General features: G+C 35.8%; 1 pseudogene; it reads right to left on the minus strand.

The window, feature by feature from the left end:
• Positions 1-12216, minus strand: part of LOC123842729 (alpha-mannosidase 2-like) — a 119120-nt pseudogene that overhangs the window by 52884 nt on the left and 54020 nt on the right.

The raw sequence follows: 12216 nt of genomic DNA on the forward strand, positions 1-12216 counted from the left end.
TTTCATATTTGAAAATGTCTTTTTTTGTTGCTTTCACATACAAAAGATAACTGTGAGTATAAAATGATTTAAAAACTCTATAGTCTTCTCATTACAGAGAAGAAACCTAAGTCTGTTTAGCTTTTGTTCCATATTACACAGTATATATCTTTCTGCTTGGGTACTTCTACAATATGTCCCTTTCCTTTTAATTGGACTAAGTTACCAAGACATAACAGGAGTGACCCTCTTTTCATTTGTATTACCCAGAACTTAACCCTTTTATCTATAAAGTCAGACCTTCTCAGCTCAGAAAACTTTCCATCAGTTCTGTCTTTGATCATTGTCTCTGCTCCATTTTTTTCTCCTGAAGAAAATCACTGTCTTTTGTTTAAATCTTACCCTGCATACCAATCATCTTCTCTCCTGTTGTTTCCACTCCTCTTCCTTTTCTCTGCATTCTTGCAAAGCATCTCATGGGTTTTTTTCTTTCGTGTCACTGGACACTCTTTCACAATGTCGGCCTCACTCTTCAGTATCACTTGTAAAGATGCTCACTCATCGCGCCCCCACCAATAACCTTCCCTTTTGTCCCTTCCCCGTATCATCTCACCAGTTTTTCATCTCGGCTCTTTGTTTCCCGTTTCAGATTTCTTAGAGATCATGACTCAAATTTTTTGAGAACTCCAAAGAGGTTTTTTTGTAATGTTTTCCTGGTCTCTGTAATAAATCATTTTAAAAGGTAAATTGTTCTTCTGAGTCTTCATGTAGCGCTACTTTCTGTCGTTCTGTAGAGCCTTTGCAAAGGTTTGCTAGGATAACTTTCCCTTTACTTACCCTCACAGAAGCAGATATCCAGACCCTGTGTATGCTAAAGGTACTCTTGGTCTTTATTTTGGCATTAAAGCCCTCTCTTACCTAGAGTTAGTTTATTTGACGAGTATTTGGCAAGGGATTCAAAAGCAAGGGATTTGCCAGGGGATTCAAAAGCAAGGTAGTTCCCTGCCATCATGGAGCTAATATTTTAGCAAGGGAGACAGACAGCAAGAAATAAATAAATTAAATAACCAGTTTGTTAATAATGCCTAAAGGAGGGGAAGAAAAATGCAGTGATGGAGAAGAGTAAGTTATATAATATATAAAATATATAATAAGGAATGTAAGTCCACATGCATAGAGCCAGCCTGATTGCAAAGGTCCAAAGGGCTACCATCCAAGGTGGCTATGCCTGTATATTCATTGTTTTATGCCAACTCTGGTGAACAAATGGAGGGATTCTTTCTTCAGCAAAGACTATCATGGGTATCCTTCTGGCCCATGCCACTGTCAATAGTAATTTCCTTGAACGGATACTTCCCTAGGTCAGTGCTCTACCATCAGTTCCCCACTTGTTTCTGCCTATTTTATTTCTTTTTTTTTTTATTTCATTATGTAATGTTAATCACCATACATTACATCATTAGTTTTTGATGTAGCATTCCACGATTCATTATTTGCGTATTAACACCCAGTGCTCCATTCAGTACGTGCCCTCTTTAATACCCATCACCAGGCTAACCCATTCTCCCACCTCCCTCCCCTCTAGAACCCTCAGTTTGTTTCTTAGAGTCCATAGTCTCTCATGGTTCATCTCCCCCTCCGGTTCCCCCCTCCCCCTTCATTTTTCCCTTCCTTCTATCTTTTCTCTCTCTCTCTTTTTTTAACATATAATGTATTATTTGTTCCAGAGGTACAGGTCTGTGATTCAACAGCCTTACACAATTCACAGCGCTCACCATAGCACATACCCTCCACAATGTTTATCACCCAGCCCCCCATCCCTCCCACCCCTCACCACTCCAGCAAACCTCAGTTTGTTTCCTGAGATTAAGAATTCCTCATATCAGTGAGATCATATGATACATGTCTTTCTCTGATTGACTTATTTCGCTTAGCATAATACCCTCTGGTTCCATCCACGTCGTTGCAAATGGCAAGATATTTTTTTTGATGGCTGCATAATATTCCATTGTGTGTGTGTATGTGTGTATATGTGTGTGTGTGTATATACACACACACACACACACATATATACCATTTCTTCTTTAACCATTCATCTATTGATGGACATCTTGGCTCCTTCCATAGTTTGGTTATTGTGGACACTGCTGCTATAAACATCCGGGTGCACGTACCCCTTCGGATCACCTCATTTGTATCTTTGGGGTAAATACCCAGTAGTGCAATTGCTGGGTCGTACGGCAGCTCTATTTTCAACTTTTTGAAGAACCTCCATACTGTTTTCCAGAGTGGCTGCACCTGCCTATTTTATTTCTGTCAGATTCAGTCTCCAAATTGGTTGTGAAATACAGACACAATGGAAGCCCTCTTTTAAGTGTGATTAAGGCTGGCAATAGACCTATTAACTGAAAGAGATAAAGTTGACTTGAAAGTTAAAGTTTAAGTAGTACAATTTTAAGTTACACACATATGACTTAATAATTCATGTTTTCATATATGTTTTATATATACTTATATATATATAACATTTCCTAATCTATTGATATTAAGAGCAAAGCTTCTGGTTTAACTATGGGACCACTAACTGGAGTCCTGTGTCATATTTTCTGCATAACCATGCATGTGATTAATCATGTATGGTTTCCAGATTAGGTTTTTCTAAAGCAGACCAAGAATTTCACCACTTGAAAAAATATTAAGCCATATGAGTACAGACTGCTTCTACATCTTTATGACTTCTTCCCAATTTTTTTTAGGCATCTCACCAGTGACTCACATTTGTTGAAAATTTCTAAAGAACCCAACTTCATTTAAAAAAAAAACAATCTTTTGTATAATTCATCAGTTCAATAAAAATTAATCAAATTGTGTAAGAAAAATAACAAGAACAACTGATCTGGGAATAAATAATTGTTTCATGATAATCATACAATTCAATGGAAAGACCAGAGGGAGAGAATTGTACCAGTTTCCCTAGCTAGTGGCCTGTTAGGGACAAGGTCAGGCTATCATGGGCACAGAAAAGGAATGGAGTGAATCAGTTGATCTAGTTGGCCAATTAAATGGAGATTGGTTAACAGAAATCTTAGGAAGAGAGAATGAAAAGAATAGTTACTTTATCTCCTTAACAGCCTCAAAAAAGTAGCCCTGTCCCTGTATTAAAATATTAGTTCTCTGTTCTAGGTGGTAGGTACACAAATTTCAAAGCTTTGGGGGTAGACATTATAAAAAGGAAAAGGAATCAATCTCCACACCTGCTTCTAGAGACCTGCAATGTAGCTATTATTTCTAACTGTTTACCACTGGTCAGTGAGTAATTGTATTTTCCAGTCCAGTTGATCAACTTTATAGTTTGTGGATATCTTAAATTGTGGCAATAGGCTGACTGTCAAACCAAGATTTGGTGTTCCTCTGATTGTTGATCATCATCTTTGTTTTCGTGAGTTTTAATAGGAAATTGAGAGAGTCAGTCTCAGAGTCCCTAGTCTGCCATCACATAAAACAAAGTGTCAACTTTTTTGTTTTTTCATAGAATAGGCGTTATTCATCTAAGTCAATGTAAGGCTGAAACAGTATTTCTGGAATTAATACTCATCATTTCTGATATCATAAAATAAATAGAAATGTTAAGGGTAGGGAGACTGTTGTGGGAAAGGTAGGGCCTTTTCTATTCTCTCCCCCAGAGACCTTTATATCTCCTTGGAAAAAGTCAGGCAAAAGACAAGCCTGCGAATGACCGATTAAGAATGGCAAACACCAGATAAGATTATTTGATGTTGTGATCCAGACATGATTGCTCTAAAACTAGTTATAACATAAAATTAACTAATATATCATGTTGAAAGTATCCCCAACTCCCTAGGAAGTTTTTGGTTACTTAAAGTAATGTACTATATTCTACTCAAGTCTTTTGGGTGAGACATCCTTTCTAAAAATATCCCACATTACACACAGGCTGAAACGTGTTTCTGGATAATTGGAGAACCGGTCACAATCTATATCTTGAAACAAGTCAAAATGAATAAAATGTAACTCAGATGCAACATAGATGAAAACACACAAACACCTTTCACAAGCAAGAAATACTTAAACAAAAAAGCATCTCAGAGGAGAGTTTAGGAACGCCTTCAAAACCAGTAATGAGCATTAACTCTTAAATAGACTATGCTATTAATACCCAGACAGACCTCTACTAGACTAGAACTCAGTTTTTTATTTTTAAGAGTCTCCAGTACTCTCAGTTAACAATTGCCCCATTAAAGGAAAAGTTCTAAAGTCTCTCATAATAACAGAACCTGCAGAGGATCCAGAGAGTCAAATCCTAGTCAAATCATGTATTCTATTATTACTTTAAATTCCCTTGGGATAATGTTAAAAGGCAGCCCTTCATTATCAAGGACAGAAACCCTCAATCTCTGTGACTTTGTACATTTGTTTTTCTGCTAACTAATGTGAAGACATTTCTGTACTAGTTTTCTAGTGCATGACAAGATTTGAGCTCACACTGTTACGATCCATGAGCAATAAAGCACAGTTCTTACACTACTCATCACAGTTATCACTGCTAACACTGTTCCAGCTCCCCCAAGAAAAACCACCAGGTACAAAGTAAGGTGCATCGTGACGTTCACAGCTCTCTCAGGAGACGCCACGTGCTCAGATTAGAACCACTTTCGTTCAAGTAGCGGAATCTCAGCTCAGTTCTTGAGCTATAAATGACTCTACCAGGTCTATATTATAATAAATAACACTGCCAGAATCTGAATGGTGAGAATTCCATTTCCCTAGAAATTCCACTCCAAACAATAACTGTACGGCTGTGAATTTGGTTACTTCATTTAAAACTTACGTTTAAACAACTGGTAGGAAGATTAGATACAGTGTGATTTGGTCTAAAAATACACTGATGATATGGTAACAGATGAAAAAATGATTTAAAGTCTTGAATGCCATTACACTAATAGATAATTACTGTGAGAAGAATGGTTTGTGATAACAACATTAAAAACACAAAATGCAGAATCAGGCAAATACTCTAAGTCAGCAACAACAGAAAGTCTTGTGTGTAAAAACTGATCTGATCAGCAATGTCCACAGTACCCAAAACACGGAAAGAGCCCCAATGTCCACTCACTGATGAATGAATAAAGAAGATGTGTATGTATATATACATACATACACACAGTGGAATATTACTCAGCCATCAAAAAGAATGAAATCTTGCCATTTGCAACAATGTGGATGGAACTAGAGTGTATTACGCTAAGTGAAATAAGTTAGTCAGAGAAAGACAAATACCATGATTTTACTAATATCTAGAATTTAAGAAACAAAACTGATGAACATAGGGGAAGGGAAGGAAAAATAAAATAAGATAAAAACAGAGAAGGAGGCAAGTCACACGAGATGCTTAACTACCGGGAACAAACTGAGGGTTGCTGGAGGGGACGTGGGGGGGATGGGGTAACTGTGTGATGGGCATTAAAGAGGGCACTTGATGTAATGAGCATTGGGTGTTATAGGCAACTGATCAATCACTAAATACTACCTCTGAAACTAATAATAAACTGTATGTTAACTAACTTCAATTTAAATAAAATCTAAAAAAGAAAAAAAGTCATCTGATCAAGTCAACTCATTTAGATATTTGGGAGTATCTTTTGAACCCACCCATTCTAAAGAGCCTTCAAGAAAGCAATCTCAACAAAGGTAATTCTGTAAGAATGCAATGATGCTGAGAGGCAACCTAAAATTTTTCAGGTCCCATGGTATGAAACTCTATAATCTCCAATGAACAGTTATCCAAATGTTGAGCAAATTCAAAGCTTTGAGTTGTTATTTATTTTTGCTTGTAGTATTATTTAGTGTATTCAGAAGCCCTCTGGCATCCAAACTCCAAATACTAGATGAAAGAACTATTTGGAGAGAAGATATACCAGGATACCACATCTTCACGTAGAATGTCTACGCATATCTGGTGTCTGAAGTTTAATAGACTCTTCAATCAGTAATTAATTGTATTTCAACAAGTCTTTATTCAATTCTTACTATGTTGACTGCAATTCCACAGGCATGGTGGGAGAAATAAATAAAAGAAATAGTTCCTACTGTCAAGGAGTTTACAGTCTAGCAGAATTAACTTCACATAATTATTATACTGAGAGAAATAAGAAAACATCAATTCCCAGTTACATGATTGAGTCATTTTGGATCTGATTTAGATGAAAATTTGAGGCCAGTACCATAATGGGATGGCACTTTGGCATCATGGGAGGAGGTGGAATATTGTGCACATGGTGAATTGTATGTGAATTGTAGTGGCCAGTGGATAAACTGTGGTAGACCGTCTCCAAAGATGACTGCCATCATTCCCTTCAAGTCATGGAGAATAATTCCCTCCCCCTGAATCTTGGCTGACGCTAGTGACTTGCTTCACTAAGAATGTAGTGGAAAGGACCTTCTAGGAGTTCTGAGGCTAGGTCCTAGAAGCCTTGCTGCTTCCACCCAGGTGTCTTTCTTGCGTTCCGCTATGGGTAGATTCCTGTGACAACTACATGCAATAAATTAGGGGCAGAGAGAAACTGAAGACAGAAGAGCAGGAAGTCATTGCAGTAGTTCAAGTAAAACATTTAAAAAAAAAATCATAATAGAGGCCTTAAAACCAGAAAGTAATAGGAAGACAGGAGACGAAGAATGTCAGAGATGAGCAGAGGGGAAAATCCAAAACACTTTCCAGCTGATGAAACTTAAAAGAACAAGAAAAGGTAGAAGTCAAAGTGGGTTCTAGAGGCTAGAAAATTTATGACTTGTTCAGGGTGTCCTAACTCTTAACTCTTAATTGTACCTGCTTTCCATATAAAGACTATTTTTCAGCACCTAGACAACCAAAAAGAGAATGATGCTATTAATAAAGATTAGGATCCAAAAAGAAAGCACACGTGGAGAAAACAAGAGGAAATTAAATTAGAGGTGCTGGACAGCCATCCAGGAAGAACCATTACAACAAGCACATGACAATGGAGGTACTGAGTGCCTTTTCTGGAACTGAGTAATTTTAATATCTGTTTGATACTCTAAAGTCACCCAAGCCCCAAAAACAAGGACTTCTTTTGTGTCTCCACATGGTTGGTGGTTTCATTTGAAGTTAATCCCTTCTTTTTTCTGGCCAAAAATCCCTTACCAATAAATGCCTTGTTAAACATTAAAAGCACTTAATGGTAAATTTGTAATGGGTTTGAATAAATTGCTCTCAAACTAAAAGTTTTCTACTTGAAAAGTTAAATTTTCAGATTTACAGAAGTTTCAGATTTTAGTTGTATACTCCATGGCATTTCAAATTATCCACATTTAAAAAACAAAGTTCCTTCACACGTTGTCAAAACACATGATTTGGCGTCCTGGGCTGCGGTGATATTTGCTTCCATCCTGCCTCAAGTACTAAACACTGAAAGGAGACTGAAATCCCTGCCTGTCCTAGGAGTTTACCTTCCATCCTCTATGTCCTCCACGTCCCTAATCCTGTAAATCTTTGTACTACAGTTTTTTTTTTTTTACAATTGGGCCTTGGAGGAAAAGAAACACCTCGGTACATTAAAGGATTATTTAAGGCTAGAAAATTTATGACTTGTTCAGGGTGCCCTAACTTTTAACTCTCAATTATACCTTCTTTCCACATAAAGACTATGAATGCATATACTATAGAGCTTACCCAACCTTGTGAACTCAATCAGGCTCACAGATATGTACCACATCCCCATGAGCAGATTAGCCACTCCTTTTTAAAGACTCCCAAACTAACTTATGTTAGGTTATAGCTATAACTAATGTTGCCAAACAGCATGATCAAATTCATTTACATGTATTATTGAAATTGTGTGAGTTAGGGGCACCTGGCTGGCTCAGTCATTAAGTGTCCGCCTTTGGCTTGGGTTGTGATCCCAGGGTCCTGGGATTGAGCCCCACATCGGGCTCCCTGCTCAGCGGGAGGCCTGCTTCTCCCTCTCCCACTCTCTCTGCTTGTGTTCCCTGTCTTGCTGTGTCTCTCTCTGTCAAATAAATAAAAACTTAAAAAAAAAATAGCTATGAAATTGTGTGAGTTAGATCAGTATTTCTCAGACTTTTCACATAACTCCTTAAAGACTCTTTAGACATTTTTTGTTAATCATCCCCCCATACAATTTTAATACACTTAAAAGTATATCTGTTATTGTACTATTGAGTACTATTTTTATGCTTTATATATTTAAAAAAATACTTTTTTTCAAACTCCCCAAGAACCAATTTTTACCCTCCTAAGGAGGATGTCTCTCTCACTGAGAATGCATGTTTTATTTAGATTAATAAATTGTTGCTCAAACAAGAATTATTCTTATCGCCAAAATAATGCTAAGCCTTAGATCATTATATAGGGACTCATGAAGAACATGAGAAAGACTCATGACCATACTCCTGAAACTTTCAACTTCAAGACTGAGAAGTGCAATGATATCACTTTCAGTATCTGCTAAATAAAACTATGAAATTCTTCCATTTTAAAGGCCACTGTCATTCCTCCATTCTTCTCTGATTTTGTTGAGAGATCAGCTCAGATTATTTGTGGCTAACAAGTAAAATATAGATTTTAAAACCAGAAGTATAAGTAGTTCTATTCATGAGGTCCTCAAGTACAAAACAGATAATAAAGATACAAATAAGAACTTGACAATCCTAAGTACTCCCAATTCACCTAACTACAGAAACAGTAGTAGCACTGACATTTGGTAGAAAAGAACTGTGAAGGAGTAATATTAAGATGAAGAACACTATTTAAATACAAACTGTTTAAAAGGAAATATCAGAAAGCAATCATTTTACTAATAGTCCCCAAAATGCTATTTACGTTGATGTATAATTAAAACTCCTCAATATTAAAGCTCAAAATATATTTCTTCTTAGTTAATACACCTGGATCTCCTTTCTTCCTCCAGCATAAGTAGAGCTAAAATACCACTTACTCCTGGCTAAAGCAAGGACAATAGAGGAAGAAGAAAAGCCATAGGGTTTGTAACCCATTAGGGCTCCATCCCACCCACCCTACCATTCACCCAGAGGAAGACTAATGGGGTGGGGAAGGGGCATAAATTATTTATAGCAAGCATAAGGCATTCTTACAGTCAGCAGAAACAAAGATCTTCCCCTACCAAAATAGAAAAAGGGGGATTATGCCTAATACCAGAGTTTATTAGGGGCAAAATAGTTAAGGAACAGCCACACAACCTCAACTACATCAAAATATTACATATTTTAAGACAAAGAAAACATTTTGTAATGGGAGTATCATTACTCTCTTATGACTTGGCAACCTGAAAGCTGTTAAGCCTGCAACAGGACTTCAAAGTTGAGACTTAAACTGTCTTTTCCAGTTAATCCCTTCTTTTTCTGGCCAAAAGAAAGAAATGTAGGATTTCTTTACCATTACTTTAGTGATACTTTAGTGTTACTAAAAAATACCTGTCTTCTTGTTCTAAGGTATGAGCTGTATACATTTTTAAGTCTCTACTTCCTGAAGAGATTTAGCAAACTAAGGCTTTATTTTCTGAGTAACCAAAATGTCAATTTTATTAGCAATTGTAAATTTTCTGTAATACTTTGATTCCATTTATTTTAAAATAATTCTAATAAAGAATACCTAAAATCATGAATTATCCTTTACAATTATTTTTTTATCCTACAATTTGTACATACTAAATTTCTCAATTTAGATAGCAAAAAGTTATATTATATAAGAATATAGTGTGTATCTGGGGATAGTGGGTACTGACCTAGTGATATTTGGTCATTTAAAACAGAAGACTTGGTTAAATGATTACCAATAAAAACACAAAACATTTCTTTATAAATCAGAGGCAGCCACCAATTAATCGCCCCATTTTCAGGTCAACTGAACACCCTTCCCATTTGCCTTAACATAAATCCACAATGCCAAAATGAGACAGTCTGGCCAGCACAATGACAGTTATCTAGTAAGCAATTTATAGTAGGAACTTTTCATAATTAAGTTTCTTCCTTCATTTTAAAAATGGGATCGGGGATCAATGAAAAGATAAGTTAACAAAGGGTTAAGAAAAAACATAATCATAAATCATATTTATGATCCCATACCAAATATCTGTAAAAAAATAGTTGTAATTGTTCATTCAGCAATTAATGTATCAAACACTGTGTTAACTATTAACATTGAACATGACAGTCATGGGAGAAAAATCCATTTCTTCAAAAAATTTTTTTAAATTAATAAATTTATTAAACAAAATACTGCCTCAAAGTATATCCTGGCGAGGGAAAAGAAACATGAAAAGCAAAAAAGTCAAGTCAGAACAGTAGCAAAGTGTATGAGAAATTATGTATTTACCTTGGCTCTGCACTCAGTGTTATTACAGTTTTTTGTGGTAGAGAACCTTGTGAGTTTTGTTTCAAATCCTGTAAAAATAAACAAAAATTTTTTATTTTACTTTTAAAACTTAAGTTTCAAAACTAGCTATGTAATAGTACTTACAAAAATCCTAAAAAGGACACAATGGTGTCCTCCTTCTAGCTACATAAAGGTCCATCAAAGTTCAAAATAAGTAATTCTTGTGTGTGTGCATTTTTATGGGTGTGTCTTTAGACTTCAGTACGGCATGTGTTACACGGACTACTAGAGTCCAGTTAGGAACCAAGTAAATCAAAGTTCTAAAGATCATTTTGCAAAAAGTTTCACTATTTTACCTTTGTATCACAGGTTTCATATCCTTAAGCAATGTATGTCCATTTATTGGATTTTTTACTTCAACATGAAAATATGTAACCATAATTTGATTGCAAACATCAGTATATGAAAATACTGAACTTACTATCTCTGATTCCAGATGTGTAAGTTCCAATTACATGTAAAATTTCAAAGCCTATGGCTCACAATAGACTCTAATGATAAAATATTACAGTTTTAAAACATCTGAGTTGCCAAATCGAAGTCTAAAGAGGTTTGCAATCCCCCATTTTTTCCCACTGTTCTTCCTTGCTGCTGAAGAGTATATTCTTCCTCTCAGAGTATGTTCTGTTTTATTGGCTCCCCTGATCCTAACCACGATACAAGCCAAGGCAGGAATCATCCCATCTAACAGAAAAATGAATGAGGGCTCACAGATGTTAAGCAACTTTTTCAGGCCCATGCAATCAGGTACAGAGGTGGGGCTAATAGCTAGTCTTTAATTCCTCAACTGCTCCTCTGCTGTTACACACATCTGAGCACTGCTCACAGCGCTCCATGGGCTCATCCTGAAACCAGAAGACAATTCAGGGGCTTCTAATTAAAGCCAAGCAAAATAACTAATTACAGCGTCTAGTTACCTTACAGTACCATATTAATAGTGTTCTCAAAGCTGTATGTTCCACATAATGAAGTTCATTAGTTTTCATGCTTAGATTTAGTCAGAACAAAATATACACCATAAATCAAATACAGACACACTTACAGGAAAGAAGAACACATAGGTATTTCATATAAAATGATACAAATTCTTTCAAATCATGTATAAGGAAATCACTATTTTTCAAGGTTTCTTTTCACTCAGCTTCTCACCCCCTTTTCTGAATCAAGAACAAAAGAATCACACATTTTTATGATAATATAAAAGGTAGCAACTAACCACGTCTAGGAGGTTATCAAAAGAGTAAGAGTTGTACGAGTTTTTGTCCTTCAAAATAAGAAGTAGTGCAGAATATCCAATTATCTTCTTCAAATTCATTAATGAATGAAAGAGTCTGTGAACCAAAAATTTTTACTGGTCTGAGAAGCAATTCAAACATCAGTATACGATATTTTCAGTTTCTTTAATAATGGCCAAACCACCATCACCCTGTATTCACAAAGTGAAACCTATAATGAAGCTATAATGAACGGACTCTTCTTTGCCCAGAACTAAGTACTTAGGAAAAAAAAGTTAGTCAAAAGATTTCACTAATAAGGATTCATTTAAAATAGAAAACTTTCTGTATACACCTGAAACGTGTAAACTTAATCAAACTACCGATACTTTCTACAAGTATCATGCCAAATACTAAGAATATTCAACATGATCACTCCAATAGCTTTAAGGCTTTGTTACCAAAAAAGTGATTTGGTCCTTTACTTTAGAAAATTCTTTAACAAATGTTGAAACAGCAAAAGAAAGCATGAGATTAACTGTCACTCACAAGAATATTCGTTCAGTATACATA

Source organism: Mirounga angustirostris, unplaced genomic scaffold (genome assembly GCF_029215605.1).
Source record: "Mirounga angustirostris isolate CCGP_5_RB_7025 unplaced genomic scaffold, mMirAng1.0.hap1 SCAF_49, whole genome shotgun sequence".
NCBI classification, from domain to species: Eukaryota; Metazoa; Chordata; class Mammalia; order Carnivora; family Phocidae; genus Mirounga; species Mirounga angustirostris.